Below are 6,090 nucleotides of genomic sequence, written 5' to 3'. Positions count from 1 at the left end.
ATATGATGCTTAATCATGACACAGTCTTTGGGAAGTACAGACATTCATCATTTAACAACTGGATTCTGTTCCTGTAACTAGACACTAAATGAATTGGTGGCTAAATGAAGAACCTTACACAGTATATACATTACAATACTCAGAACAAAAATGGTCAAAGGAAACTTCAACTTGGTTACTTTGCTTTCATTTGGACAGCTCTCACATGCAGTACCTGTAATGTATAATGGAAGATAAAATGACAGTACTGTACTGCATAGTACAATCAGTAAAATTACAGTATTGCATAAACAAGGTGTACTTTACTACAAAACACATTGAGACTCTATAAAAATGATGTACATAGAAAAAATTTGTTGTAAATCTGAGTTCTGGGTCTTAAGTCTAAAAAGTGTACCTTGGTTATAAGTATTAACAGCCATATAATAGGTAGATTATTAAATAAGGAATAGCCATAGTTGCTATAATCAGTATTTTAAAGAAAGGCAAGTCAAGAGCAGAGATGTTAAACAACTTTTCTAGTAAGGTCATACATAGTTGAATATGTACCATTCACTGATAATTATACACACACACATACACACACAAATATATATTTGGTGCATAAGTCAGTGCTTACTAGAGAAACAGACTTAATGCAAGATATACAAATATACAAGGATTTACAAGATAGACTTACAATGGCTGCCTGCTGAGTCAGGTGTGGAGCAGTGTACAAGGGCTATGTGCACACTGGAGATTGTAAGGATCCAGTAAAAACGTGGAGCTCACTCTTGTGTGTGGTCCATAACAGGAGGCTGAAGGGTCTGCTATGGAAGCCAGAAGACAACGTCCAAGGTGAAGTTGAAGACTGGAGCTGCTCTGAAGAAACAGAAGCAAGCCTTTCAGTTCCCTTTTATTCCATTCAGGCCAAAGCCTCTTTGATGGTGCCATTTATACCCAGGCTGGGTCTACTGTGTTCAGTACCTGGTGCTGCACCCAGAACTATGCTGACCAAATTTAGTTGGCATTTCTTGCTCAAGTTGTGGTTAACTACCACAATCCACCACTTGTCAACTTGACAATCATATGTCTTTAAATTGTAGTCTGTAGATACAAAAGACAAGTTCATAATTATGCCTAACATGTTACAACTGTCCCGTGCACAGAAATGCACTCTTTACCTCCGCAGAAAAGAAGGCAAGTTCTCATTGGGTGTTGCTTACTCTTAACATTTCACATGTGAATAATCTATGTATAACATAGATTTAACAACATTTCAGAACAAATATTAAGTCTATCAACATTATGTTATACAGGAAGCATATTAGGAGAGAACTATCACAACTATAATCCTTGTTTCTGTAGCTGATCATGGAGTTGCAATTGGTATTTGGAACTGCTTTTTTCTGCTACCCATTTTCTATTCCCTTGGCCTTCAGTAAGCCCCTCAGCAGGTCTTGGTTCTTTCCCTGGTGGGGTGAACCATACCTTCATTTGTGAAAGTTCAGGGCCATTTGTCATCCTGCCTGGATTGGGTTATTGTAGTTTCCCATTTACTTTAGTAACAGGAAATAGCAATACTAGAATGTACCCTAAGGGATCTCCTACAATCTAAGTATATTATTCCTTTACTCCAATGTGCAGTAATAGTCCAATTTCCCAGTGATAGCATGGGTAAATCACCCTTGCCAACACTATAGCTTCTTTTTAGCTTGTTTGCTTAGAAGCATGTGGAGACCAAAATGACCAGGGAAAAACTCAGCTTCCAGTTCAATGGGATCATTGTTTTGCATCCTGAAGTAAGTTTTATGCTCTCTGGAATTAAGATTTCTAGACCAGCAGAGCATAAGGTTGTGGGAACAGGAAGCAAAAATTTTGCTAGTGGATCACTAGAGCTAATGATCAGTGGTATCATTAAAACTTGTACCCTTGATTCCTGGACCTGTGAATCCTTTCTATGCAAGACATTGTACCACACAGTGGACACTGATTCAAAGCATATACTGCCTTTTGAAGGACCTGCCCCAACCATGAATGCTATTGTCACCTAACTTGCACCACAAATGTGTCTATAAACACCATTCCATCTTTCTATCAGCTGCTTTTGGATGGTGAGGAACATGGTAAGATCAGTGAATTCCATACACAAGACCCACTGTCTCACTTGTTTGGCTATAATATGTGTTCCTTAGTGAGACGCGATATTGTATAGAATACTATGATGCTGGATAAGGCATTCTCTAAGTCTATGGATGATCATTTTGGCAGAAGCATTACGTTCAGGGAAGGAAAATTCATATGCAGAATAAGTGTCTATGCCAACAAAGACAAAGTACTGTCCTTCCACGACAGGAGCAATATAATAGAGCTATTTGCTACCAGGTCATAGAATGATCACCCTAGGGAATGGTAGCACATCAGGGACTCAGTGTGGGCCTCTGCTGCTGGAATATTAGCCATTCAGCAGTGATTATAGCCAGATCAGCCATGGTGAGTGGCTGCGCCTATGCATGTCCTCCATCACTGACAGCATGGCCACTATGTTCATGAGGCTATTAGGAAATAATAGGAGTGCCTGAAGAAAGCAGTTGACTGCTATCTACAAACAGGTTATCCAATCCACTTGATTGTTGAAGTCCTTTTCTGCCAAGCTAATTTCTTCTGAGCAGTTATTTATATGGGGACAAATACTCTTATATCCCTTGCCAACATAGAGAGGTCTATTCATATACCTCTTCCCCAAATAATTTTGTCATCAATTTTCCAGTTATGTTCCTTTCAAATTCCTGATCATCCAGCCATACCATTGGGAATGGATCCCATGAATCAGGATCCAGTCACACAGGGGGCATTTTTTTCCTTTTAAGTGCACTACCTTAAGTTCTGCCCACAATGAAGATTTCCCTTTACCACTATGCTTCAGGGCTCTCTAAAAGCTGGCTGCCATGTTGTAGCTGTCCACTTTAGTATGGGGCCTTCGTAACATGCAGAACCATCAGTAAATTAGACCCTAGGCTTTTCTTGTAACAGGTGATCATAAGGTGTACCCCCATGAGTTTATAAGTTCATGATGGGAGACACAAGGCATTATAACAGGAGTACAGGCCATGGGCATCTGGCAACTTCTTCATGTAACTTACTTGTGCCTCTGGACCTGCACAGGTTTGATCACATATATGTCATTTGCATTTACAGATGGATTACTTCTGCGCATGTCCAACTTTATGACTCAGTTAATCAGATAATACACAGCTCCTGATAGGACACCCAGGTTGCATGGGAACCTGGTGTCCCATAGTCAAGTCTAGCATTTAGTTTCCACTCAGGCCCAATAGCAGGCCAGAGATGTGTTTTATTTTATTATTATTATTATTTTTGGCTGGCTCAGGATGCCTTAAGGGTGGGTCCAGTAAGGCATGTGGAGCTGGGGATCGAACCACGGTCCCCTGAGCCTGACTGGGTTTGCCTGACCAGGGCCTTAAACAACTGGGCTAACCCACCAGCCCCTTGAGATGTGTTTTAAAGACAGAGTAGTTGTGTGCAGGTGATAGAAGAGCCTTTCTCCAAAATCCTAAAGGTCTCCAATGCAATTCATCTATAGGGGACTGCCAGAGACTCCAAAGAGCATCTCTACCTGTCTCTGATACTTCAAGTACTACTGGATCTGCTGGATTATATGGCCTAACTGGCAAAGCAGCCTGTATAGCATCCTAGACCTGTTGCAGAGACTTTCTTTGGTCTGGGCCCTACTAAAAACTAGCAGCATTCTAAGTCACTTTGTAAATTGGTTAAGGTAAAACACTTAAGTGAACAATGTGTAAACATACAAAATCCAAATAGGCCGTCAGTAGAATAAGCGCTTCCCTGACAAGAGCAAGGGTCTGAGTTCAATCCCTGGTTGGGTGGGGGGAGAAAAAGTTGTTGCTCCCTGCTTAGGCAGAACGCAGCGGCGGCCGGGTTCGATCCCCCACGTGCCGTGCCAGCCCTGCCCACGCACGGGGCATGCTGAGATGGTGACTGACACTGGGCATGGCGGCTCGCACCTGTAATCCCAGCGCTTGGCAGGCTGAAAGCAGGAGAATCAATAGGAGTCCGATCTATGTAGTGAGACAGTGAGACCCTGTAGACCCCGTATCCTCTGTACTAGATACGCATTAAAAAAAAAAAAATGGTCGCGGGTCTCGGGGCAAAGCTCAATGGTAGAGTGTGCTCAGCATGCGTGAGGCCGGCGCCGCATGACACGCTCCGTTCAGGCCCCCGGCCCCGGTGTCGGCGCAGAACGGTCACTGGATAACCCGATGGATGTCCCCTGTGCTGCAGAACATCCCCATCCCGACCCTGAAGGACTTCGCCAAGGCGCTGGAGAGCAACACGCACGTGAAGAAGTTCAGCCTGGCTGCCACCCGCAGCAACGACCCCGTGGCCATCGCTTTTGCAGATATGCTGAAAGTGAACAAGACTTTGAAAAGCCTGAACATAGAGTCCAACTTCATCACCGGCTCGGGGATCCTGGCCCTGGTGGAAGCGCTGAAGGAAAATGACAGCTTGACTGAGATCAAGATTGACAACCAGCGGCAGCAGCTGGGAACAGCTGTGGAGATGGAGATTGTGCAGATGCTGGAGGAGAACTCGAGGATCCTCAAGTTTGGATACCAGTTCACCAAGCAGGGGCCGCGCACCAGGGTGGCAGCTGCCATCACCAAGAATAACGACCTGGTTTGTAAGAAGAGGGTTGAAGGAGATCGGAGGTGAATGTCCACTGGAAGAGGTGAAATTTCGCCACAGAGCCATTTAGAAATTGCTCCCAACCCCTCTCCTTCTCCGAGGGACCATTTTATCAGAGGCTGTTCATTTCCGTTAACCACACAACTAATGATTTTATTGCTGGTTTTTGCAGTACTTATTTGGGATTCTTCAATGTGTACAATTGTTTTCCTTGCCCCTGGGCTTCTCCAGCAACTTTCCCAGAGGGACTAATGAAGATGTTAGCGTGACAACCATGGCCCTGACCGTGATTTTAACCACTTTCATATTGGGTCACCCTCACTTTCTTACATGAACTTTTTTTAATCACTAAAGGCATTTAGTTGGTGGTCTGTGTTTTAACTAGTTACAGTGGAGGCCTACCTCTGTTTACATGCATAGCTTCGAGTTAGGCTAAGTATATCCAAAGTGTTCTGCTCATCATGTGAGAAGTTAGCATTGCCAATATTTCACTGGGTGAGAAAATGTGACCCATTCAGCACAAATCCGCTGTCTAGTTGTAGGAAAATCCCTAAATGCACATGCCCAGCTGATGAAAGACCAGCGGTGTCATCTCGGATGGCTTTATCTGAGCAGAACAAGATCGCAGGGTAACAAGCAGACCACTGGGGTCATTGTGCAGAGTTTCATCCATATGATCCATGTGGACAGTTACAAACAGAAAGAGAACCATGAAGTGTCACCTATTCAGATGTTGGTCACCTCAAAGACGAACCCCACGGAAACGGAGCTGAGATGATTACTCCAGGGCATGCACAGGCCTTTGACTGGAACATGCAGCCACGCAGGGAGACGCGAGGAAGTGCGACACAGCAGGGCTCCAGCCAGCCATGGCGACAGGGTCCTGCTGGCCAGCGCTGCGCTGCTGCTGCCCGTAGTGCTCCGACTGTGTGGGGCTGCCTCCCTCTGCTCCTCCCTTCCCTCCTGCCCTCTCATTTTAACTCTTTTCTGTCCCTTCCCTTCTCTCCTCTCCAATTCTGAGCCTCATGAACATGATGTCCCTTGTGCCAGGGACACCTAGAGCTGAGGAGGTTGCTGGCCCTGGCAGAGGGGACACAGTCCAGAAGTATAGCACCCAAGGCTCCCCGCGTGACTCAGTAGCAGGGAAGGGCGAGAGGAAAGGCAGCTCATGCGGCTGTGAAGCGCACGGAGCCTTCAGCAGGGCCCCTAATGGCAGACGTTTCCTGGTACCGTAAGTAGGGCCCTTGGGGGCCATGAGGGCGGGTCCTTCGGTGGCTCGTCTCCTCCTTGAGAATTGTTCGCGTTTTTGAGGGCACCGTGAACAGAACATTCCAATACCAAAACCCCAGTTGTTTAGTTTGTTACATTTTCTCATCAGCCTTT

General features: G+C 45.1%; 1 pseudogene; it reads left to right on the top strand.

Annotated features, from left to right (window-relative positions):
- Nucleotides 1–4,284: 4,284 nt before the first annotated feature.
- LOC111814654 lies at nucleotides 4,285–4,923 on the top strand (annotated as a pseudogene).
- The last annotated feature ends 1,167 nt before the right edge of the window (nucleotides 4,924–6,090 follow it).

Source organism: Octodon degus, unplaced genomic scaffold (genome assembly GCF_000260255.1).
Source record: "Octodon degus isolate 3935 unplaced genomic scaffold, OctDeg1.0 scaffold00397, whole genome shotgun sequence".
Classification (NCBI taxonomy): Eukaryota; Metazoa; Chordata; class Mammalia; order Rodentia; family Octodontidae; genus Octodon; species Octodon degus.
This window is presented reverse-complemented; position numbering and strand designations above follow the sequence as displayed.